This window comes from Amblyomma americanum, chromosome 9 (assembly GCF_052857255.1).
Source record: "Amblyomma americanum isolate KBUSLIRL-KWMA chromosome 9, ASM5285725v1, whole genome shotgun sequence".
NCBI classification, from domain to species: domain Eukaryota; kingdom Metazoa; phylum Arthropoda; class Arachnida; order Ixodida; family Ixodidae; genus Amblyomma; species Amblyomma americanum.
Window position 1 is genome coordinate 59,777,808 of NC_135505.1, and position 26,425 is coordinate 59,804,232.

At 48.3% G+C, this 26,425-nt stretch overlaps 1 pseudogene; it reads left to right on the plus strand.

The window, feature by feature from the left end:
* LOC144103364 (methylthioribose-1-phosphate isomerase-like) overlaps window positions 1-26,177 on the plus strand; it is a 37,442-nt pseudogene extending 11,265 nt beyond the window's left edge.
* The last annotated feature ends 248 nt before the right edge of the window (window positions 26,178-26,425 follow it).

Here is a 26,425-nt window from a genome sequence, read left to right on the forward strand (position 1 = left end):
TACAAAAGACAGACAGAGCAGACAGACAGGGAGCAGACACAGGGCAATGATCCCTATCTTCAAAGTCAGAACTGTCTGAACAGCCAAACTCTGGGCAGAAAAATAAGGCATCGGCTCTTTTGGGCTAGACAGAGATGTGTTCAGCAAGCATGTATTATCTCCTGACAAACCGATGGTTATATGAATCCATTAGGTGCTTGTTTATTAATGTAGAATAAAGTTTCTGGAGGCACTGCACAGAACAAATACCTAAAAGTAACCTAGCTATTCACAGAAAGTTGGGTTAAGCGTTGGGTAAAATTTCATCTCGTCAGGCATCATAAGTGGAATAGAAGAAATGAAGTCGCTGACAAGGTTTAAGAAGATGGGATTGGGATTTCGGAGCTCATACCGGTTTGCTATTCAGTCAACAAGGAAACAAGGATTGTTAAACCACTTCTTGTCTTTGTCCTGGTCACAGATCGCATTTATTTTGTGTACGGTTAAAGTATTTAACCGCGCAGGTGTCTATATCATGTATGTTTAAAAATATATATATGAATGCACATTTGATAGCGGAGTGCATTAGGTGTCGTCTTGCAGCACGAATTTTCATTGGTGCTATTTAGCATCTGCCAGCTCTCTTGCTGCACTACATCCGGCATATCTGCTGGACTAGTGTTGCCAGTAGTACATAAAAAATAAAGCACTGCAAAATAGCGAGGTGCACAACGCATGACAACGGGCTCGGGGCACACCAGTTATTGCGATGGTGGCTGCCCTTGGCCTGGCTGCGGAGCTCACGCGAGCCCAGTTGCCCTCAAGTCGAGCGGACCTGGCTGCCCTTGTGCGCAAGCGGCTGGACAACCTCCAGACGTCCCGCCTGATGGCTGCCAACCTGGTCAGCATGGATGCCCACCTCAGCAGCATGGCTGACACGCTTGCCAAAGAAGAATGGCTTCCCATGGAGGCGAAGCCTGAAGCCTAAGAAGCTGCTGCTCTGCTTCAGACTCTGCTTTGCTTTGGTAGTTGCTAAAGTTTGTCATAATAACACTGTGATTACCAGGACAAGGATTTGACTCAAACTGTGAAACAGAAAACCAAAAAACATCTGGACATATTTTGGGACAACACGTGTGTGTGAGAGCTTTCAGTGTTTTTTTTTCCTTCAGACGTCGTTAGTTAAAACAGCATGGAGTCTTAAGGTATTCGTTACACTGAAACGAAAGTATCTTTTACTTCATTGACTGGAAGAAAATGGTTAGTAACATCTCCAGGACCTGTTTGCTTAGGTTTTGACTTTTGTCTACTGCTGCATTCTTGGAGGTGGAAGGATCATTCCACTTGGGTATATGATAGGCAGAAATCGCAGTGTTCGTTTCTTTTCCAAGCCATAAGGTCCATTTTGTTCCTTGCTGGCTGCACAGACTCTAAGTCTGAAATTTTCTCTATCAACTCATGAAGCTTGTCTTTCAGAGTGTTATCCAGACTTTCTGCATCAGAACCTAACATTTAAGATGGTATCTTGTTCTTGTATCAAGTCCCTTCGTTTTCATTGTTGCAACTGCTCTCAGAATAAATTCATGCTTCCCGAAGTTGCTATGGTGGCTCAGGGGTCATGGTTTTTCGCTAGTGACCGGAAAGACACTGGTTCGATCCCGGCCTTAGCACTGGAATTTGGATGGAGGCAACATTCGAGGGGCCTATGTTCTATGTTATGTCAGTGTAAGTTAAAGAACCCCAGCTGGTCTAAATTGCCTGCAGTCTTCCACTATGGTGTACTTCATAGCCCGAGTCGCCTTCAGACGCTAAACTCTGTAAACAAACAAACAAGCTTACTTTCCGATGCTGTACACCTCAATGGTTAAGGTAGTGCTGGTTGCAGTTCATTGTAGCAGTTCTATGACAGCAGATGTCGCCTTTATATCCTTAACTAAGCCAGCTACTTTGTCGTAATTCCCTGCTTAATACTTCTCTGGTCTCGGAAATGTATCCCAATGAGCTGCTATTGATCCAGGAGGCAAGGTAAGGCCTTTAGTAGAGACGAAAAGCAGGTGTCACTGCAGAGAATTCAAAAACACTGTTTTCATTTCGCACCTCGCGAATCTCCTGTGGCATGCTGTGCAGTGTTTTAGCAATAAAAGTAGTAACATGCTTTAGGTTATGGAACCCTTAGGTTTGAATGATTTGAAATTTGGCAGAGCAGCATCCATATCCGAAGCTTGGTCAGTTATTGTGAGAATCACTCTTTCGTAGTCACACCCGTTGGATCAAAATTCGTTGAAAGAATTCATAAATTGACGCCAATTTTAGAAGCAAACTGCAGTGGCCTCAAGACCGCTTTTTGTGCATGGATCCGCGAGGCTCGGTCAAAGTGCTGTTCACCTCCCAATGGTGACCGTGGAGTATTCATTGCTGTAGACATCAGGAATTTCTAATGAGAGCCGGAAAATGCATCTTTTGCGGCAGGACTAATGTAAGCATAGCGAGAAGGAGCCATAGAACATATTTGAAAGCCAAAAGCTGCACGTCTCCCATGCTGAGCGTGAAAGTCATATGGCTCAGGTGAGTTGAGTAACAGCCACTTTTTGTCGATAACAGCTGAATAACAGAAAAAACGTTGCGAAGCTAGTCGGTTATGTATGTTGGAGTACAGTGTCTGTAGTGTCAAGTTCCTTCTGCGCCCTCTTCTTAAAATGTAGCACTGGATTACTTTTCTAAATCAACAGTAGAATGGAGTTGTCCTCTGTGTTCCTGACATCTAAAATCTTCACTAATAATAGCTTTTAGTTTTTTTACGTTTTGTTAAGTAATGAAGTCATCGCTACATTATTACTTATAAACAGTAACTAATAATTTCGAAAACTGAGTGGTGACAGCCAATGCAGAAATTGCTCCAGAAACAAACAATGACTTTACAAGGCATCAACACCACTGATATTCACAAGAGTTCACAATTTCAGTAATAGTAAAGGACTAAATACATTAGCGTTTGAAATAGAACATTCTTCATTTACTTTGCAAACTATCTCCTTGAATAGTTGCCGTTAAGCTCGTACATTACTCACACCATTCATGGTTTCAACAGTTTCTTGGGCTTGGATGTTGTAAAAGAAAAACCTTTCTTGCTTTTAGCCAAATTGCTATGTGGTGTTTACTGGGCTTAAGTTGCTTGTGCCACTAGCCTTTCAGTGGCCTTGGCCACTGGTCATGAAGAGAGCGACTTTTGGCTGTATGTTTCATGAGACAGTGTGGCTGAGTGATGTGTTACAGCAGATGAAGATTATCTGGGAAGTTGGATCTTGTAAACTTGATTATGTTCTGAAAGTTTTTTCCCACTGACAGTGACCTGGAAGCTTGCGCAGTGGGCACTGTGTAGTGAGCTAATGTTGAATCCAGTGCCCAAGAAAAGTAAATAATGCAGCTCACCGCACGTACAGTCCTCGTTACAGAACAGCCGTTGTGATTGCTCGTCACAGCTTGTGCGCAGTCAGTGCCAATCTCCACTTGGGTGCTAGCCGGAACAGCCCTCATTGCAACAAATCAGGTCCTTCCCAACCAGCCCTTTTCTTAATGTCTCACATTCACAGGGAGAGGGAGCGAGCAGCCCATCAATAGTGATCCACACTGGGGCAAATAAACAAATGTTCTCCTTTTCATCGTGAGGTGGCGCTTTAGAGAGGAGCACTAGCCAGCCATACCAGCAGTTGGCCCCATGGCATAAGCCGTGTCTCTATGCCGGTGGTTCTGCATTGCCACAAGAGAGCAAAATTGGGTGCTCAAAAGAGCCCCATTGCAATGCGAATGGTGTGGCTGTCATTGAAGTAGAGGCAATGTCAGTGCATGTAAAAGATCCCCAGGTGGTTGGAATTATTCCAGCAACCTCCACTACGTCCCCACTTTCTTCCTTTCTTTTTTCACTCTCACGTTCCTTCCTTCCCTCAAGGCATAGTTGAGGTCGCTACCAAGTTAGAAGGTTACTGCGCCATTTCATTTCCTAAAAAAACACTAATAGAGGCCCCTTTTATCAGTACCTGCTGTTTTGTTGCTCATGGATCTTCTGACAAGTGAGAAGGTTACTGCGCCATTTCATTTCCTAAAAAAACACTAATAGAGGCCCCTTTGATCAGTACCTGCTGTTTTGTTGCTCATGGATCTTCTGACAGACTTTTCATCTGCCAGGTTTCTATGGTGGATTTGAACTGTTATTATTCAGAGTAACCCTTGTTTTCACTGCACGACCATGATGTGAAAAAGAATGAGGTGAACCATGAATTGGACGTTTTGTCTTTCATCTAAGCTTTCTTTCGTTCTGCAATGAAGCAGATTGAGTGCTGATCTGTTGACGTTGCACAATGGTCCGCTGTCTATGCAGCATCTGTGCTGAGGCAGAAGGCATGCTAACCGAAGACGTTGCCACCAACCAAGTCATTAGCCGGCACGGAACAGAGCACATGGTTGCGAACTGTCAGGCAGCGGCTGGCGACGGCAAACTGGGCGTGCTCAACACGGGCAGCTTGGCCACGGCGCATTACGGCGCTGCACTCCGTAAGGAACCCAAGGCCTAGCTGCCAGAGAGATTGTCAGTGTTCAGATGGTTTAAATACGTACTGTAAAGCAATTTAAAGATTTGGGGAATCACAAATTTTTCATTTGATTTGGGGATCACAAATAGCATAGTTCTACAGCATCTTGCTGTTTCCTGTGTGGGAAGTACTGGATTCGTACCCCTGTGTCATTGCACATGCTATCTGCCACGACAGATAAGATAAACCCTTTGACATTATTGAGGGAGTGGCAATCTCTATTTTATAGTGCAGGGTTGACTGCAACGGTGGCCTAGTGCTTTGAGCATCCGCCTCGCGTGCGGAAAGTACACTGTTCGATCCGCAGTGGCACTGAGTACCGACTGGGTACCCCACCTTGTGCCCTTTGGCCAAAGCTACCCTTGTGCCTTAAAAATTCGTGATAATCGATATAGTGGCAGCTTGTGCATTAGCATCCAGTCACGGTGGTAAAATGGTTTAACAAATCTTGTGAAGATGTTGAGTGGGCAATGGCTAAATTAAAAATGAAGAACTTATTGCATGTGGTCTCTTTCAGTCTGAAGGCAGAGAATGGCCGTCGAGTTGGCTTTAGGAAATGACAGCATAACCACTAAAGCAGTAGAAGAAAACTGTTAGCAGAATTTCCTTGCAGAATTGCTATCGAAGGGTCATGAATTCTCCCGCATATACCGAAATAGGAAGTGAGCACAAAAAATCCTACATGATGAGACTGAAAATGAGAGTCGCTTATTAAATTGTGCCCATCCCGGCAGCATCTGAGATATACAGGTGTTAGGCCAGAGTAGGGGTACAGTACATAGGGTGGTAAAGTCTGGACTTAGCCTAGATTTAAAAAGTGGGAACAGTTTAGACGAGGAAGCAGTTAAACAAGTTAGTGGTGAGGGGAAAACTTCAGCTGCTGAGGGTCGTGCTGGGAAATAAACACTTCATTAGGCATGTCAGAACTTATTAGATATTGTGACGCTCATGAAGAGGCAATGCCTATTCTATTTGGTCCGTATAGCCGAATACGCAGATGAGGAGAAAGAGGTGGATGCGTCTCGTGCTCGGAAAGCGGACCCCAAATGGTTTCAGTCGCCCCTCGTGGCCTGAATGAACCCTGGTCGTAACATCTTGGTGGAAGGCGCCGGGTATACAGGTTCGCAGAAAACGGATCCCCTGCTTCAGCTTCGCTGGAGTCGTCGCATTGCTCTTCTGCTGCCTTCTGTGCCCATGATGTCCCTGGACGGCGACACTACGAGGTCTGTGCCCAGTAGTTCGTAGCAGAATTACCGGGAACCACGGTCGTTTGCGGGCTCAACCGGCGGCGACGTGGACGAATGGCTCAACCACTACCTACGCGTGAGTCGCTAAAACAAGTGGAACTCCTCCGCCCGACTTGCCTACGTCGTGTTTTCCCTAACCGACACGGCCCTAATGTGGTGTGACAAATACGAGGATTCTTTCACGACGTGGGACTGCTCTGTAGAGGGGCTCAAGAAGTGCTTCGGGGATTCAGTCGCGAAGAAGAAGCGGGCTGAACAAGCGCTTGCGCAAAGGGCTCAGCTTCCCGGTGAGACGTGTTCGCCGGCATCGGAGAGAAGTGTGACAGCGCCTCTAGCTTTCCGCACTCGTCGCTCTCCATCACCTAGAAGCCGCTCCTCCTCGCCTCCGCCAGAAAAATAGTCGGCGCGACCGATGGGGCTGAGATGGCTGGATATCTGCCGCCGGAAGAGATACCCGTGCCTGTATTGATGTTACGGAACAAAGTGAATGTGCTAGTGGATGGTATACCTGTTATGGCTTTAGTGGATACGGATGCTACTGTTTCAGTTATGAGTGCTGTGTTTAAGTGTCGCCTCGGACGTAAAGTTTCGTTTCGGTGAGACAGAAATGTCCAGTTTTTGGTATGAGTGGCGAACCGTTGCCTGCAGTTGGAGTGTGTAGTGCTAAGCTTTTGGTCAAGTGTTCAGCACGAAAATGGTGGTGCTTGCCTGGTCGACGCACACGTTATTCTTGGCCTCGACGTTTTGCAGATGTGTGGCGCTAACATCCCCTGTCACACCAGTGAGCTCAGCGTCGGCAAATGTTTCACCACTCGCCTTGTGGAAGGCTCGTGCAGTGGAGAGAGTGTGTTCTGTGTTACCCGAGATACTGTCGTGCCTTCTTCTTTGGCTGTATGCGCGCCGGTTTCCTGCACCGATAGCACTCTCGACGTGTTTGATGCGACTTTGGAACCGAATTATTTGGTCTGAATGAAGAAGAATATCTTGGTTCCTGATGCCACGGTTTCCGTCACCAACGGCCGAAATGAACTGTGAACAGTTAATTGTTCAATAGAATCTGTAGCTCTGCCTGATGGCCTAAAGCTTGCGTAATTTAGCCACGGCTCGCCAAAATCTGTTGATTTGGTCACCAACGCCTTGGATGCAGCAGCACCAGAGCTTTACGACGAGTCACAGTTCCTGCGCATGACCGACAACTCGCGTTCAACGCTTGAGCGCCCTGCTCTGTTGGCCATCCTCCAGCGGCATTCCACTGTGTGCGACTTTTAACAGCCCTGTGGGCAATCTTCCATCTCCTCATCACGGACGCTGCACAGGATTTTACACTGGCGCCTCCTCTCCGGTCAGACAAAAACCGTACCGAGTGTCACTGTTTGAGCGCCAGGTGATCAATGAACAAGTGAAGGAGATGTTAACCAAAGGTGTTATACAAGAATCCCCGAGTCCCTGGGCTGCTCCTGTACTTCTTGTTCTAAAGAAGGATATATCGTGGCATTTCTGCGTGGATTAGTGTCGTCTAAATGTCGTCACAAGAAAAGGCGTATACCCCATCCCTGGAATCGACGATGCCATCGACTGGCTTAATTTCAACCTCCTACTTCTCTTCTATTGACCTCCGTTCGGGGTATTGACAAATCCCTATGCATCCTGCAGGCAAGGAGAAAACAGTGTTTATTACACTTGACAGTGACAGCCTTTACTTCTCTAATGTATTGCCATTCAACCTTTGTAATGCGCCCGCCACCTTAGAGAGATTTATGGACGCTATACTCTGTGGTTTGAAATGGGAAACATGGAAGTGCTACCTAGACGATGTTGTCAATTTCGGAAAACGTTCAGTGAGCACAACGACCGGTTAACTCTCATCCTGGACTGCATGCGCAAAGCTGGTCTTGTGCTTAACTCTAAAAAGGGCCACTTTGGTGCGTGTCAAGCGTTAGTGCTTGGGCACCTCCTCGACAAATACAACGTAAAACCTGATCCAGCCAAGACTGCAGATGTCGAGTCGTCCAAGCCACCACAGTCTGTCGAAGAGCTGCGAAGTTTCTTGGGCTTATGTTCATACTTTCGCCGCTTTATTCATAGCTCTGCGCACATGGCTACCCCCTGAGAGGCCTGGTTCAGAAAGATGCGGCTTTCACGTCCACCCCAGAGCACGACTCCGCCTTCTGCAAGCTAAAATTCTTTCTCATATCCCACCCTGTACATCGCCACTTTGATTCCTCCGCGCCCACGGTGATTCAAACCGAAGCCAGCGGTATTCGTCTCGGCGCTGTGCTCATCCAGCGCTGGGACAACTAAGAGCACGTTGTTGCGTATGCAATTCGCTCGCACAGTAACCCGGAGCATAATTATACGGTCACCGAACATGAATGCCTCGCCGTCGTCTTCGCATGCCGCGTTTCCATTCATACCTATATGGACGCCCGTTCACCATCGTAACTGACCAACATGCCCTCTACGGGCTCCTTAACCTTCGGGACCCGGGTGAGCACCTTGCACGGTGGACTCTCTGGCTACAAAAGTTTGACTACACAGTCGCCTACAAGAGCGGTCGCCGGCACGCTCACTGTCTTTCGCGGTGGCCCTTTCCTGGGTCGGAGTCTAACAGCAATAACTTCGACCACTGCTTCACGTCAGTGCCATCGTTTTTTTTTCCTGATTTCACCGCATTCAAAGCGGAACAGCAGAACGATTCAACCCTGCGCTCTCTACTTGCGGAGGCTGACGACCCCTGCGGTGCCAACCACTTCTCTGTGCGAGATGGTCTCCTATGAAAGAAAAACTATTCTTCTACAGGCCAGCCCTTCCTCCTGGTAATTCCGAAGAGCCTGTACACCTCTGTTTTACTGGCCATGCATGACGACCCTACATCAGGACATCTTTGGTCGGTGCGCACGCTCCACTGTATCCAGCCACGCTTCTATTGCCGAAAATGTTGGCCACGACTGAGCTATACGTCGCCAGCAGCACCCAGAGTCAACAATACAAACGCCCAACTAGCGTCGCACCTGGTGAGCATCACCCTGTACCACCACGTGCCGCACAGTTAGAGAAAGTGGGCATAGATCTCCTGGGACAATTTCCCAAATCCTATCATGCGAACCGTTGAACAGTGGTCGGCCTCGATTACCTCACACGGCGTTACGAAACGGCAGCCCTACCCTCGTCTGTAGCATTTCATGTGTCTTCTTTTATGCTTCGCTCCATAGTTCTTCGTCATGAACCCGCAAACGTTTTTATCATGCAACGTGGTTGGCAGTTCACCGCTAACGTAGTGGCGCAACTTTTCCGTTCCTCCGCATCGCAATTTCGGCGTTCCTAGCGTTACCTCCCCCAGACTAATGGGCTAACTGAGCACACGAACCGAACGATCACTAACGTGCTGTCCATGTAACGCCAGCAGTGGGGATGCGTATGGCCGGGACCCATCCTCTGGAGATGCGCACCCCATGGGAGTAACAGAAACTCCCACGCAGCTGTGAGGGCCAGTTGCGGCCGTGAGGCCCGATACCTGAGCGGAGGCAGGCCTGGTTATATTACCAGGCTTGACCCACAGAATCCGGCACGGTAGGCATGTAAAAATTCCAAAAGGTTTTTAAAAGCATGCTACCTTCCTCCGCACGCGGGGTCGTGCACGTCTGGCTACCGAGGCGCCGGTTTCTGGTCTTGAGAAACCAGGTCCGCGCGGGGGTTCATAGTAGCCTGTCTCTAACCGACGCCTCGGGGAAGCGGTCGGAGGCCGGCCGCGGGGCCTTAAGGGTCATCGCGGGACGCCGAAGGAGGTTGTAGAACAACCTGCGCAAAAACCGTCGGTGTTGTGGAGTAACAGCGGAGTAGGCCCGGATCCTCTCCCCTTAATCCACGTTCTTGGTATGTGGCTCCGGTCAGCCGTGTTTTGAACACTCCCTCCTCAGTAGGTGTGGATCAAGCTAGGGCAGAAAATAAGTGCATGGTTGGTTGGATGGAAGCAGAGGTGGGTCCCCCCGGAGGTGTTAGGGCATGGCGCTGAGGGCCGGAGGGTCGATAGGCTGACGATCTAAGCCTCTACTGGTCGGATCACACCACACATACTTCCGGTGTCTGAAAAAACCGTGAAAGACACTCCACGACTTGTAGCTAGGCGGTCCGAAACAACCCCTGTGAGTCTAAATAACCGACGACCTGATCTGCGGTTGGTACGGACTGTGTAACCAGGTGTCGTGGAGGGGCCTCAGGTGGCTAATCTTGTTGTAAATTCTCCTGTCTCCGGCATTCGGAGCCCTTAGCGTTTGGTGGTTGGTTGGATATCCCGTGAGCGGTAGCCGGCCGCACCATTGGGCAGTCTCGACGCCCTCCCAGTCCTGGCCAGACAGGCCAGTAATGGAGCCGAGATATTCTAAGGATCTGAATGAAAAACTCGCTGTACCTATTCCCCTCCAAATTCCCATAACCCATTTATCCAACCCCTTTGGCGGCAAAATTTCTAATCCCCAGGGCCAAATCTTTTATGCTATTGGTATTAAACCCGCGATAAAATAGTGGTGCGGGAGAGCACGTTATTCTTTTTAGTTTGATTGCCTTAAAATACTATATATATATATATATATATATATATATATATATATATATATATATATATATATATATATATATATATATATATATATATGCACGTTGATTTAAAGCACAAAAACTGGGACAGCGTCCTGCCGGTCATCACCTACGCTTTCAATACCGCGCGCCATGGGACTACTGGCTTCAGCCCCTTCTCTTTCGATATGTTCGCCCTTCCCCCCCCCCCCCCCCCCGCTACACCCTGTACACCATCCTACCATCATCTGCCGAGCCTCATAAAGATCCCTTCATCGCCGAGACATTAAGTCTCGTCGAAGAACCCCGGCGACTTGCCCACCTTCGTATCCTCGCCTTCCAAGATCGGTCCAAAGCGCGCTACGATGCCCACCGCCATCACGTCACTTACAGCCCTGGTGATTTGGTCTTTTTGTGGCGGCCGGTCCGAAAGCGGGGATTGTCCCACAAGCTGCTGTGCCACTACGATGGACCCTATGTTTTTATTGAGCAAATTAGGGAAGCTCAATTACAGGATAGCACGTCTCACGGCAAGCGGCCGTCGTTCTGCACGAACTTAAAGTGACTCATGTTACTCGGCTGAAGCCCTACCATTCTCGCGGTGCTTTTTAGCTCGCCCTGCGGGCGTCGACTGCGTAAGAGGAAGTGGGACGCCCATGAAGATGCGATGCCTAGTCTATTTGGTCGGTATCGCCGACTACGCAGAAGATGAGAACGAGGTGGATGTGTCTCGTGCTCGGAAAGTGGACCCCAGCTCGTTTCAGTCGCTCGTCTTGGTCTGAATACACCCCCGGTCGTAGCAATATCGTTGGGTTTCGAACTGAGGCATTTATTAACAGCGCTTGCGATATATGCGCCAATACCTTCAGAACTAGAACTGAAGATATGGCGGGGTCCTATCGTGCAGCGTGCGCAAACTTTCGTTACAGTTTTGGCCATTAAGGGCGCTCAGTTGCCCTGTTTGTCCAACCAACCAAGCGTAGGTTATCTGATTGGTGGCTAAAATCAAGAGAAGAGTAAAATTTCATAGGTCATGGCTAGGTGGCTTGAGCCACCGCCCGATTTAAAGGGTTCAGCCGTACCCATTCATTCATCCATGTCTACTACGATCATCGTCATCGTCTGCTATTTCATGTTTGCTGTTTAAGCACATTTACTTTGCGTTTCTTTGCTTTTTCAATATCCGCAATGTATGCAGCCATAAATAAAATTGTTTCCCTTAGTGGACAGCAAAAAAAGTGTCGCCCTTTCTGAATCATTGCATTTTTTTGGCCCCTTCGCACCAAGCATAGATAATCTGATGATGATGCTCGCATGGACAACTGGTAAAATGTCTTCTTTGAAATAGGATATGAAAAGAAGCCGTTTATTTTCCACGGGTATTTATTAACGCCACAGCACCCGTAGTGTGTCTATCCTAGCGGCAAAGGGTATGGACTAGGACATCTGCACAGGAGCAGTGCCATCAGTGCAGGTCAGCACTTCAGTACGTCTTGATGTGCACTAGTGGAAACTTCATCATCAAAGATTGCTCTCCAGAGCGTGGTGCGAAGGGCGCCATAATCCCTTTGCTGTAACTCACTCAATGTCTTCAGGAGACAGAGGGCTCAGATGGGAAGAAGCAGATGAAAGAATGAATGGGAGACTGTAGTAGGCAACTCTCGCGGCACATTATTGAGGACATCGGTGCCCAGACTACAATGGCAGGCTTAAAAATGCTGCGAAAAAAAACAACAGCGCGCACTGCAATTCACAAAATGGGTAAACTGGTTTCGCTCTAGACAAAAGTATACAAGAGAATCATGGCGATACAACTCTCATTGGGTTGCGAAAAATAGTCGCAGCATCGAAAATTCATATTATCTGAAACAAAATATCCTATGTAGAAGCAATGGAAATGCATCTGCAGAGACCTGTTTCCAGTTGGTGGAATTTTTGATCCTGCGCCATCCCTCGCTCGCGACGTTAGCGTTGTGCGGGCTGAGCGCCAGCTCTCACGGTGCGTGCCACGCGACTGCATGGTGATCATGGCGTTGGCAATGCACAGGCAGCATTTAGTGTTCGACGGTGCAATGGTGGCTTGCGAATGCTCATATCATCTGGTTGGGCAGACGCGTGCTCGAACATCCGAATTACTGAATATTGTGCGCAACACATTTTGGCCAGGGAATTTGATCATTCGTATCAACGAGAATCGTGTCAATGAGATGCTGCTGAATGCTGTATATTCTGGCAGCGGTTTTTTTAAAACTATCCTACACAAATCACACCGGCATAATAAATGCATCTGTTCATTTCGTTAAAATATACTGAGCATCCGTTCTTTAAATACTGCGGCGAAAACAGCAGATGCTGCGCCCGGACGATCCTAAAGTTCTGGCTAGCATGGCTTTGTTACCATGGTCGGCCCCGCCTGCCTTTTTGTTTTTGATTCACTGACCTAAATATGTTTTGTGCCTCTCCCGGATAGATTTTTTTGCCCCGCCAAACTTCGCCTGCTTTCTAGTTCTCATTTTTCTGCGTAAAAAGCATTCAACTTGAAATTTGCATTGTAGCTCCGACTCACAGGTGGCGTTATGCTCAGCAAATACAGCACACGACGATTGCACAGCCAAATGATAGTGATGCTGACGGAACTGATGCCGAAATGAAAACTTAGAGTAACGTGGAATAACGTGGGAGGACTAGATGAAAGACCGGCGCATCCAGTGTTGAGATTATGCGGTTCTACTCGTAAGATATTGCGTAAACAGCAACTGAATTTTTACTTCCTGCTCACATCGATTTTGTTTTCGAGCAAATCTCTGGGAACAGCAAAGTAAAATGTGCCATGGCATGTAATTTTAGGCTGCCTAAGTCTTACCATTGTGCAAGACACAATGACTAGAAATACAGTAATAGTTCTATCCTGCCAGTTCTCATCCAAAGCCTGCAAGGTGACGAAACCAGTTGAAATAAAGTTTCAGAGAAGTGCAAAGACGTATGAAAAGAAGAATGTCCGAGGAATGTTAAGAGACAGAGAGATCCATACATTTGATAACACCATTTAGTAGTTAGTGACATCTTAGTGCAAGTCAGGATGAAATAGACTAGGCCGACGGATGAAATCCAGAGAATGATCTCTGGTGGCTCCATAAGGCAATAAGAAGATTCCACGAAGGGAAGGAAATCACAACAGAAAACAGCACATAATCTGGTATGCTGATCAGATCAGTTGCTGGTGAAAGAGGGTAGTGGCTGCTGCAGGCTAACTCAACATCATCGGGGGTGTCCACTTCCTGCAGTTGACACAGCTAGGCTGACAGTGATGATAGTGATGATATTTGCCTTGATAGATAATACTGGTTAATACAGCATAAACTCAAGATCCCTGCCAGAATGCCATGCAATATTAAAACTTATTTAGCTTTTTATTGTGTGCCAGTTTGTAACACAGATCCATGGGTGCTTCATTTAATGATTGTCAACAGTTCACACTGCACGAGCGCTGCACATGTCCCACATGTGCATTCTCTCTGTACTGCGTTGTAGTGCGTTGTAATAAGTCTGTGCTGCATCTGTACGGAATGTGTACTGCCTGTGCGGTATCATAAGCAACGACACGCAAGCTTACAATGACGTACATGCTGGTGCGCAGGTGTGGTGCGGCGTCTGGATGAAAGTGGCCGGTTGGAGCGCGCCTAATGCACCAAGACGCGCCTCTACAACCAGGACTCGCGGCTGACGGCCTACGAGCTGCTCCACAAACGCATTCCAGCCCCAATCGTATGTGACAGCATGGCCGCTGCCCTGCTGGCTACGAGACGAGTGCATGCAGTCTTGGTTGTAGCTGACCGGGTCACCACCAATGGCGACACGGCCAACAAGATTGGTGCGTACCCTCCTCTCCATTCCAGTAGTGACTTGAGACAGCTGGCACACTTTGAATAGATTTTGATATTTACACGCCTGCACAAATGGCACCGAAAGCCAGTCATGCGAATCGCCAGCAACTGGGTTATATTTGTGCCCCTCTGAACTTCTGCTTCTTAATAAAGAAGTAATGAGCAGGGCGTGTAATGCGAACAGAATGAAACCACTGGCCCCTTAACGGTGTTAAAACAATTCAAAATAAATTTTTTCTAATGACACTTGAACTGGCCGCTTTGATCCCCTGACCCAGAGTGCACAAATCAGGAGCGAACAGTGAATCTGAGTGGAATGACGCATTGCCCACACAATATGGGAGGCGCTGTCAAAGTGGTCACATTAAGGAAAAAAACCTGAACATCTTGTGGCTGGCTTTCTGTGGTGCCAGCCAAAAAATTGCACACCTTTCTGTCAGAGCTGTGGGGACCTGCCCTGCAGCCCTCTGAGTTTGCTTTCCCGCGAGGCACCGTGCAGCGGCGGTCTCACCTCGAGGCTGAGCGCAATCCCTTGTGAGTTACATTAACTAGCAAGAGAGGCCGCCAGCATCGCTGCGCGGAGACTGCCAAAGCCCGCGCGCGGGAGGGGGCTTCGGCTGGGATCGTCGGCCCGACCAGATGCGTCGCTCGCGGCTCCGCTCTTCGCCGGCGGGGCGAAGAAGCGACGGAGAGACAGGCTCCCGTACTCGTCCCGTCCGGCCTGCGGAGTTTATATCCCTTGCCCTAGCGCGGGCAAACATTCGCTCGGAACCCTGCTGGTGAGTCTGACGACCGTGATTCATTAGCGTACCTTGTTGCTAGCTGGCGTTATTGTTTCTGTAGCAATAGATGCCTGTTTGTGTCAGCCAATGTGTCGTTCCTTTGTTCCCCCAGAGCAAGGCCCGCCGTCGTCGGCGAGCGCTCGGTAGCGCACGCGATCACGGGGTGGGGTCCGGGCGGCTTTGAACCATGTCAGCCGCGATTGAGTGGGGAGAACGTATTTATCTCCCCAATTCAACCCCCACATCTGGCCGCCCAACGTGGGGCCTGCTCTTGGAACATTGGACGACTGTCGGTTCGGTTCGAGGAACGCTCTTTGTCCGGACTTGACAAGTGCTAGGCCCAGAGTGAATTTTGATCGCTAGGACCTGCGTCATGTTTTCTTGAGTGCGAGGTGTATTGCTCTGCAGCATGTTTGAACTTTTCGACATGCTCAGCACATTTTTGTCCCTGGAGTTTCTTCTTGAGAATCACTTGGTTCGCACCGAGGGAGCGCGAGGCCTAGCGCCCGCGGAGTCGCCGAGCCCGAAGCGAGTGAGTACGGAAGCCGCGTGGGTGGTCCGAGTTTCTATATATATTTTCTATACTGTCTCTTTTTCGACTCTGGGAGTCGCGGCTCCGGGAGCCGGGTGGCTTGGGGTCACGGGTGCCGCTACGAGCTCGCTGGTATTGCAGCTCGGCACCGGGCGCTCCGACACCGTCGGATACGGTGGGCGCCGACCGCTCAGAAGCTGCTTTGTGCAGTGAGCGGGGTAGGACCACCCCACAAAGCGGACGTCTCCTCGCGGCTGCGCGCACATAACCCGTTTCGGGTCTTTGTTGTGGTCACGGTCGTTGTCGGAGTGGTAGTTAGGCCTGAGGCTTTTTGGAGCTGCCTGCACCACGTTAAGAGAGACACGACCACCGGACCGTTTCATTGAGAGGGGGCGCACTTGCTGCCCGTCCGTTTTTTTTTGTAACCTCGCACGAACTGAGCAGTCTCGTTCAACTCAGGAAAGAGCTTTGTTCAATCGAACTTTGCGTTTGCACAGCCGCCGACACGTTTGCTAGCGAGTTAGGCATTGTGCCATGAGGCCCTTGCGGATGCCGTTTCCCCTCCCGTGACCTACGTTAAAGGCACGCCGAGAGCGTTTCGGCAATTTTGCAGATCCAGTGGAGCCATCCAGGCTTGCTGACCGGTGCACATCGTCTCGCTGCCACCTGCTGCGACGGAGCGGCCTGTATCGGGTTCGCCGTATCCATCCGGGGCAGCTGTGGCGAGACCAGTCAGCAGTCACCTCAGGCTGCTGCTGCCCTGGCGACTACTGCAGGATCCTGGCCTGCAGTTTTCCCACCGGCCTTCAATTCGCAGGCCTGCGGACATGGTAGTCCGCGGGCCATACGAGTCGTCCCAGCGGAGACCTTCACGCCGCCTTCGGAATACCGCGGAAGTCTGCGTGGACGCTGTCGGCGTGACCTCCACTGCAAGACGTGCCTCAAGGACATGAAGACCAGGAGACTCCTCCATAGCATGTACCTTCAGGCGCGTGGGTCTATTTAAGGTTGGAGGGATGTGGGGACCTGCCCTGCAGCCCCCTGAGTTTGCTTTCCCGCGAGGCACTGTGCAGCGGCGGTCTCACCTCGAGGCTGAGCGCAATCCCTTGTGAGTTCAGCATCGCTGCGCGGAGACTGCCAAAGCCCGCGCGCGGGAGAGGGGCTTGGGGCTGGGATCGTCGGCCTGAGCGGACGTGTCGCTCGCGGCTCCGCTCTTCGCCGGCGGGGCGAAGAAGCGACGGAGAGACAGGCTCACGTACTCGTCCCGTCCGGCCTGCGGAGTTTATATCCCTTGCCCTAGCGCGGGCAAACATTCGCTCGGAACACTGCTGGTGAGTCGGACGACCTCGATTCATTAGCGTACCTTGTTGCTAGCTGGCGCTATTGTTTCTGTAGCAATAAATGCCTGTTTGTGTCAGCCAATGTGTCGTTCCTTTGTTCCCCCAGAGCAAGGCCCGCCGTGGTCGGTGAGCGCTCGGTAGCGTACGCGATCACGGGGTGAGGTCCGGGCGGCTTTGAACCGTGTCAGCCGCGATTGAGTGGGGAGAACGTACTTATATCCTCAACTCAACCCCACAGAGCACATCTATATTCTCTCCTCAGAATACCCGCTGAATAAGAGGGGTTTAATCAAAACCACAACATCGCTTTTGAGCTTTGTCAGCGCAGTTATCACACAATAAGTTCGCCAGCTCAGACTGCCACTACGAGCCACAAAAGTTTACTACTACTTTCAATGTTCACACGCAGATTTTTTGCACTGTGTGTTCTAATGGGGACCTCGACTACATTTGTATGATGCAAAAGTGGAGCTGTGGAGATATGTCGTATAAAATACAGGTGCAAATGCACCACACAAGGCGCCTCATGCTGAGCCTTTTCCACACTTGAAAATGCGTCTGGTGCAGTCATTGACATCGCATTGATGACTGCTGCTATGTACAATGGCAATGTACAATGAAGTCGCTTGAAACAAAGCCACTTCACTGCCCGCAACTGGGTGACCACGGCATCGTGGATCGGCTGCCAGCTGGCACTACGCTGGGATTGGTTCGGTAGGGTACCCGTGATCAGGAACGTCTAGTTGCTCTGAATTATTCTTCAGAGTGCATGAGAGCGCCCCACGCTGGAGGCCAACACTACGAAAGAACCAGCTGAACGCAGAGTAGGTCTTCATATCGACCAGCAGAAAGCAAGGTCTCTTTTCAGAGCACTCGAATAAGACCAATCAAAAATACCATTATGGTAATGGACAGATTCCAAGAGAGAGAAATCACAGCAGGGGATGTCATAAACACAGGTGGGCGGATGAGATTACGAAGTTTGCTGGGATAAGGTTGCCGCAGCTTGCACAGATCAGGGTTAACTGGAGGGATATTGGAGAGGCAGTTGTCCTGCATATGGCATAGATAGGCTGATAGTGATGACCTCTGAAACAATGGGCGAATAAACTTATTTTAAATTATGTATTTATTTATTTTAGGTACTTTAGCAATTATATGGGTTTATTGCGGTAAACGAATCATCAATAAACTTAATGCACAAACAACAAACAATAAAGAACTGTAGAGCATTGAAGTCTTCTGCATCAGAGAAGTGCGCAAGCATATGCGATTGAACCTCAGCGAGTTTTGTTGCAAGATATCGTTGGCATGTCACACTTATTACATGACCGTTGGATGATGTCAGGAACGTTTTTTGCAAGTCATTGTTGTCTAACATCAGTAAACATTCTCAACACACTTTACAGTCGTACACATCACAACGTGTTCTTTTCATACACCTCCGACGAGCTTCAATCAATAATACTTCGTTGCATATGCATTGCGTGTCCGCCTGGCACACAGAAGGCGTGGGTTCTAACCACAATGCCGGTGAGTTTCTTTTTTCGAATGGTCATTTTTCATGGGGACAAAGCCTCATGACATGCTCTGTTGACAGGCCCTGTGCAAGCCACCCATGATGCAAGAAATGCTTTGTCATTTTTAATGTAATTGAAATAAATTGTGGTCAAACAAAAAAAATGAATATGAAGTGGTAACACAGAATATATGAAACCTGTATTAACAACATAAAAGAAATGTAAGCAATGCACTCTAAACGCCAAAATACATAAAATCATGTGGCATTAATTTCTATTAAGAATGACGTTAATGGGAGAGATCTTATTATTCCAAAGATTAAGGTAACAGTGAATGGAATTCAGCCTTGACATAATTATCATCAGCCTGACTGTGCCCACTGCAGGGCAAAGGCCTCTCCCATGTCCCGCCAATTAACCTTAAAACCGGTATACAAAAGAAGTACAGTATGGAAGTGCAAAAATTAAAACATCACTTTGAAACCATTGAAACAAGCCTTTAACAATGAAAAATCAGGACACATGTGTGTAAATTGCTCTTTACTTGCCCTCTGCAATAGGGAAATCAGGATCCTGACAGATTGATTGAATTCAGTGGTGTGAAAAACGGGCTGATTCGATCGGCCACTTATGCTCTGTTTGTGCATGTTTGCACTTATTAAATAAGGGTCAACTGTGCGAAAGGGTAAGGTATCAGTAAGCAGCACTTATGACACTTAGATGCTCAGACCGAGACTGACATGTGGCCACGCCAATTAAACCTGCATAAGATGGGTGCAAGTCTAATCGTAATGGCCAGTTTCAGACCCGGTCTGTGCTTCTAATTGTCGTATGTGCTTCTTCGTGCTGTTCTACTCTTTCGCACAGTTGAACCTTAATTCAGTATGAACCAACTAGCCCCGCAAATTCTTTTTGTGTTGTTGTGCTTGTTTTTTGTGCAATTTGAAGAAAGGAAACATATTTGGGCACTGATTTAAAGTCAGCTGGAGAGATGGGTTTGGGAAGGAGTCCTGGAAGTGCATCGAGAGTGACAGCTGAATTCCAGTACCTGCATAGAAAATACATCCTGTAGGGTTGGGCTGGTTTAGAAATGCCTTTACTGCTAAAGCAAGTGTGTACAGGGTGTTCTGTGTTTATCTGTTCAGGTTGTAAAATAGTATTCTCTTGCACTAACCACTTGCTTGTTCGGCCTCAAGTACAGATCATAGGGCAGCTTATGATAGTGCGCGTTTTTCAACAATTTAAACATCAGAACTTGCCTGCATTGTCCTCAATCGGCGAAAACCTGCATTCGCCTGCGCTTAGAATTTTTGTCTAGGCGAGCGGAGCAGCATATCAGGCAGGCTACGCCATCTGGGATACTACGAGACCTACCCTAGATCCGAGCAGAGATACTGGATGCCTCGCAGTTCGCAAGTTGGCGCAGCCTCTCGAATCGGCTATTCCGCTCGCCTCTATCCAAATTCTGCGTACAGAAGACTCCAGTTGTCCATCGATTGTGGACAATTCAGGAAAGTTCTGATGTTTAAATTACTTGTTGAAACCCGTGTCTCGCATTACCTACTCTATTATTTGTACTTGAGCCCAAGCAGACAAGTAGTTTGTGCAGAATATTTGCAACCCAGAGGGATAAATACAGAACACCCTGTATTTGCGGGTGTCATTATGTTTTCACCTCCACTTTCACACACTCCTGCAGTCAGCAGGCCATGCTAGGCGAAAGTGCTCCCTCGTTCCAGGCGCCTACCAGATGGTCATCTGTGCCGACCACCATGGCGTTCACCTCTACTTGACATCGCCCACCACCAATGAGCGGCATTATTTTACATTCAATCGCCACTCGCTGAGTATTCCTACTCGGAGCTGGTGGTGTGCTCTGGTGCACGCTCATTCCGCAAGAAGTCGCGCAGAATGCCCGCTGTAGCCATTGTTCCGCGCTTCCATCACTTAGCAGAGCAGTTCTTCCGGTTCGGGAAACTTGCACGGCTTGCCTCGGAAAGTGCGCTTTTTGCAGCTTGCGTTCCTCAATGTATACTTTTGGTTGCACCATCGTGGCACGCATTTCTCGGCCACGTCGAATTTCCTGCCCACCGCACACTTGCCGTGTTCGACAGCGAACTCCCAGCCGTGTAGCAATTAAAGTGCTTGCCCATCGTGGTAGAACTGCAACGCTCGGCGGCAGTGCACGAATGCCGCAACTACAATGAACTAACACGCTACCACAACTCCCATGCCTTTGGCAGCCTCAAAAAGCTAGAGCTGGCGGTACTATTCCGATATGGATGGCGGGAGCTCGTGGCGGAGGAAAAAATGGCGCTGGTTTATCTCTGGGTAAACCTGGATTCAGTCTTTCGTCGCTCCGTTTCGCTAGTCGTTCTTTCTTTATCTTCGTCCCTGGACGTGGATTCACTCTCCCTTCCTCTGTCCCTTTTTATTTCGCCCCACTCGGTTTCGACGGCGCGCCGCACCGCCGGCAGCTGCTCTGCACCACGCGACCACGTGCTCAATGTGCTCTAACCACGTGACGAGCCAAGGCGCCGCCACGCAGCTCAAGGGGTGCCACGCTGAAGGCTCCAAGGGCTAGCGTAATGTAGCTATCGCTACAAAATTTGGCGATGATGATGATGAGCCGTGGCCACAGGCGCCATCTGTGGGCGGCACCTCGAAGCTTCTGTGCGCATGTGCAGCTCCCGCGATCAAGAGCACCACTGCTCGTAGCCGGAGCTGACAGCTTAGACCACGGAACATGCATTTTGAAGGCTTTTCCCGCATCGGTCGTGAAAACCTTGGGTGCAGCCCTTACATAGATATTATTTTTTAATTATTTCCTTCAGCAAAACAGAGGAACGCCCACACGCAGGTGCGGACAACACATGGGTGCGGCCCCTTCACTCGTTTATATGGTATGTGACATCAAGACTGAGGACGACTATATGTTTACTGTGTGTAAGTGAGTGGCAACATAGTCGATCCACTCTAGACTTTCTTGGAAGTAACAATATGTGCATTCTTGAAAGCTGAAGTCTTATGCTATTGGTGCTTATATGTTTTTCACCGTGCGTTAAGTCTTAAAGTGAGGTGCCACACCTCAGTGAACGTGGATTTCTTTGGAGCGCATTGGCACTATCCGACACTGAATACTCGCCATTACGGGAGTCCTTCTCACTTTGCTCGATTAAGGCTTTGATTTCAGTTTTGCCGCGGTGGGTAAATGGTTATGGTGCTCGGCTGCTGACCCGAAAGACGCGGGTTCGATCCCGTGCGATGTCAGTGCACGTTAAAGAACCCCAGGTGGTCGAAATTCCCGGAGGCCTTCACTATGGCGTCCCTCATAGCCCGAGTCGCTTTGGAACGTTAAAACCCTATAAAGTAAACTAAGCTAAACTACTTGATTTCATTTTCCATCAATAAACTTTAGCTGCTTTCAAGCATTCATCTTGCAACATTTGTATTTCCCTCTCGAAAGAATAGGTTTTCGCAGCACATTCTACAAATATTCACAGTGGGGGGTTATTAAGGCGTTTTTGTTGGTTCCAGTAGGTAGCAGCCGTTGATGCTCACTGTGAGCTCAAAAAACCAAACTTGCATCCTTATCTGCACTTCCTACCAAGTGATTGGCAGAAATGTGCATCTAAACATGCATACCATGGCTAAGGAGTTAAGCTCTTATCTGTTAAACTTGAAGAACTCTGCTTGCATACTTTGTTGAACACAATCTATGGCAGCGCCACTAGAGCATAACTGAAAGGCTTACCTTGTGCTTATTTTATTCCAGCCTGTCAAGGCTCTGGTAGTTGTGGGATAGCATGCATGCTATGCGTTTCTGGACGTATTTTCTTGCTCAAGAGCAGTAACGTTTCGTTCACAAGCATGAGAGTTGTGAAAACATTGCATGTATTAGCAACTGCTCTATAAAGGGCTCAAAAAAGACGTCAATAGATGACCACTGTGTGCGGTGTTTTGCTCCCGCACATTATTTCTACGAAATATTTTAGTTTACAGTACTTAACAGCAGTTCCATTCAAGAGCATCTCTAGTTATGTTTGCCAGTTTGCTGTTTTACTTACACTGGTTGCTTGATCTTACGCCCTCTAATATTTTGGGGCACTTCTGATAGGCCGAACAGGACTATAAGGTTCATTTTAGTCTACTGTTAAGGGGTGTGTAGGCTCAAAACTTGCGGTTAACTGCACAAACATGCTTGCATTGCAGCAGCAAAGCAGGCTTCACCATTTCACTGTATGTCCAGCGCTGTTTCAAGCCTGGGCTTTACTTTCAAGCTGTGCTTACAGTCCTCCAGAAATTGGTAAGAAAAAAGTTAAACTTGCGGTAGCCCGCACCAAACGGAGTTAACATGAGCTTACGCCAGTCGAAGATATTTTAAAAACTGGGTGCAGTAATAGTGCCCAAAGAGTGCTAACTTTAGAGAAAAAATACAGTTGGTTAAAAGAGAAAAAAATAGGCTGCGCTTCAACCTAACTTAAATTAGTGAGACAAGCGAAAAGCTAAGATGCGCCTGGTTTACAAAGGATGGGCGCCGTTTCCGCTTTGCCTAGAATAAGCGCTTTCTCTACGTTCATGGACTTGTTGACGACTTTTCTCAAGTCTTCTCTCATTCTTCATTCGTCTCTGTATCGTACGCCACACATTTTCGCTGTAACGCAGCTTATAACCCTTCGATTGGCTTGTCTGAGAGAGAAAAGTTTTTTAAAGAGCGATTAACAACCGCGCGCAATCTTTTCCTGCACATCGGTCGCCATGTGGCGTGCGATTACTTGGGTTTTGTTGTATATATCGAAGCCTCTGAGTAAAATTTCTTGCGGTTGCGAGTAAGCGCTGTGTCTCCTCTGTGTCTTTGTTTGTTAGCGCCTCTCTTTTTCATAATTAACGAATAACAACTAGCTCAGTTATCTGCCCTTTTGTCAACAAGCTATATCAGCCGGATGATCCGACTGTGCTCACCTACGACTGCAAATCGTTTTTCGGGAAAGTTCAGCACACTGTTGAGCCATGATGTGTGACGATGCTTTGAGTGACAAACTCTTTTTATTTGGTCCCTCTCCGCTCAGAGCACGTGATTCGGCGAGGGGTGGCTCAGGGGTTACTCAAGGCGAGGAAGGCAGCGGCAAGGAGCGAGTGCAGCTGCAGCGAGCCAGGCACGTAATCTGACCTACCAGCCACACCTCCGCCCTTCCTCCTGGTTTAAGGCCATTCTCAAGCGTTTGACCTTGAGCTTTGCATGTGGAAGGCAAAGCTTCTTACTCTAAAAAGGGACTGTAGTGGGCGTGCACAAGGCAAGATTAAGGAGAACATAGAGCCCTCAGTGCCACTGGTCGTTGTAGATCGGTACGACGAAACAACAAAGGAAGCCATGTGCCCAGAGGGTAGTGGATTATGTCTTCGAGGATGATGGCAAAAGAAAATCAAGGTGTTTCCTGCAACCACAGGTTGCTCGACACACAACTTAAAAGAGGGCAGATGACACTCTCATATGGGGTTTTTTGTTCCATCTGTCGGTTGTTGTGCATTTCCAATGAGTGCACAGGTGGCAGTCGCTGAAATGTGGACACTGCACTGCTTCGTTTCCTGTCTGATCAGTACTGGATGTTCCTGTGCACAACACAAGGGGAATATTGCTGCTCATGGAAAAGCGATGAGAACTTTTACAGTCCCTGCTTGCACAAGGGGTATGTTAATGGTGGTTGTGTTGGATTATTGAATATGTTTATGCTGATATTCGGTAGAACAGTAATGTAGAGCCAACTTCTTTTCTGGAATGCTTTCTTCGTGTGGCTTTGGTTCAACATACCTGCTGCGCGATGGCATCGTACTGCACGCACAGCTAAAGCCCCGGTGACCCATTGTGTACGCGCCATGCGTGTATGCCAGAGCATGTCTGCGCATGCGCAAAGGACAAAATGCGAGAAAGAACCCGGATCATTACCTGCCAGGTGTCGGTGCCACACATGTGTCGGAACCGGCATAATGGCACACAGCAACCGGAAGACGCACGGCTCCCTTGACTTCCACGGGACATGTCTGAGCTGACTGCAGCTGCTGCAGCCCCTCTAACCACGCGCGAAGGCACGATGCGCATGGCGATGAATGCCCCTTACCGATTGACAGCCGACGCGTAAGGATCTCGGCGCGCGGCACGTATGCATGCCTCGCAGGCGTCCATAGAGTCACCGGTTAGAGGCAATAGCCATGGCGTACCAGCAGCCGGAGGTCCCACAAATAGCTATTGGCTGCGTGTGTACGTTCCGTCCCCTAAATTCTGACAACCATTTTCACAAAAAGTCCACATAGCTTCAATGTCTGCGACAAAGCTTCAGTACATTCCCGCTCCTTTTTTTCATGAAATGGCCCTCTACGTTAGAAAAATGCTATTTTGCAAATGCCTGTATTGCTGTTCAATATTTTTTCTACGCCAGAAATATGTTCAAACAAAGATGTATTGCGCACACATATTACCCCCTTGAAACCCCTTTTTGAATGCAGGCAGAACTTGGGCAGTATAACAAACTGCAATTTTGCCGGTTCAATATATCGAACTGCGTGCCGCGGGCCTGCAAGTGGCACTTCGATCACTTTCTTCACGCAGAGAGATATGCTTCGCGAACATAGAACTTGCATGCTGGCAGCGCTCGTGCTCTAAATTTGCGTAACGATGTGAACTTGGGGTATTTTTGAGGATGGCCTTTGGTCTGTTGTACTGATTTTCCACACCACAGCCACCGCGAGGAGAAGCCAACCGAACTAAAACCTAGTGGCGGGTAATGTGTGCTTTGCTGCCGAAGACATTGCAGAAACCTCTCCAGTGTACCTCCTCGCCCTGTGCCCATTGCCATTACTCAGCAAGCGCTATACTCTGTAGTAAGATGACAAGTTAGGCTAGTTGCGTTACGTTCATTCATACATCAAGTACTGTTCTGTTTCATAGATGAAGTACAACGCTGTTAAAGCTACCGCTCTTGTTTGCGCTGTCTATATCCAAGATCAAAATGTAGCGCGTTCCTTCTGGTGTGAAAAAAAGCAGTAAATGCTTTGTCTGCATACATTGATCTCGAGCTTAAATTAATGCGCTTTTATTGCTGACGACAAGCTGTCACCTTTTTGAGCCGTAGATCAGTCTGCGACAGAAAAATGACAGAGTACCATCTGTCCATTTATATTTTCGCGCGGACTACTTCCTTTCATTTCACAGGATTGCACCTGATGTATGCAACAGGTGACCACTTGTGTGACCTTTAGTCCTGTTCACAGAGACAATTGTATATATTATCTAAATTCTGAAATAAACTCAAATTCAACAGTCCATTGATTTTAACAAGCGACTATTCTATTTATAATGTACTGGTAACAAGATTAGACATCTGATGCCTTGCAGTTGCTAGTTCCGGAGGCCTGTCTGCAGCATCTTCGATGCCTGGCACGATTTGCGATGCATCTAGATCTATGCCATTACTAGTGCCGATTCTAGGAGCATCGTTTTGTATTTGTTTGTTGTATATTTTTTATTGTTTTTGACAGTATACTATTATGCAAAAAAGCGCTTTGTTATACATGACTGTAGAACGTAAACTCCGCCAGGACGAAAGACAGAACTGGTGTGTTTCTCGCACTTGCAGGCATTGAATGTTGGAACCCGGCCTTTGATGTCACCCCAACCGAGCTCATCACTGAGAAAGAAGTCTTCCCAGCGTCACGGGTGCTGGATCGCCTCAGCAGCTGAATAGTTCAGCAGCACTGCACGATTGCAGCAGTGTGACCGGTAGAGGGACATTCTGAAATGGTCCCAACGCACCCCCTCGAGGAACTATCAACTTGCAGGTGGAGAAAAAACAATGTAAGGTGCGCTTGGTGTGTCTGGAGATGCCTTTTTCCCCACAGGCATCATGTTCCCGGTGGTCTGCATAAAGGACACTGTAAGGAGGCAGAACTGTATATTTCTAATAAAAACATTTTATACAAGAATACATG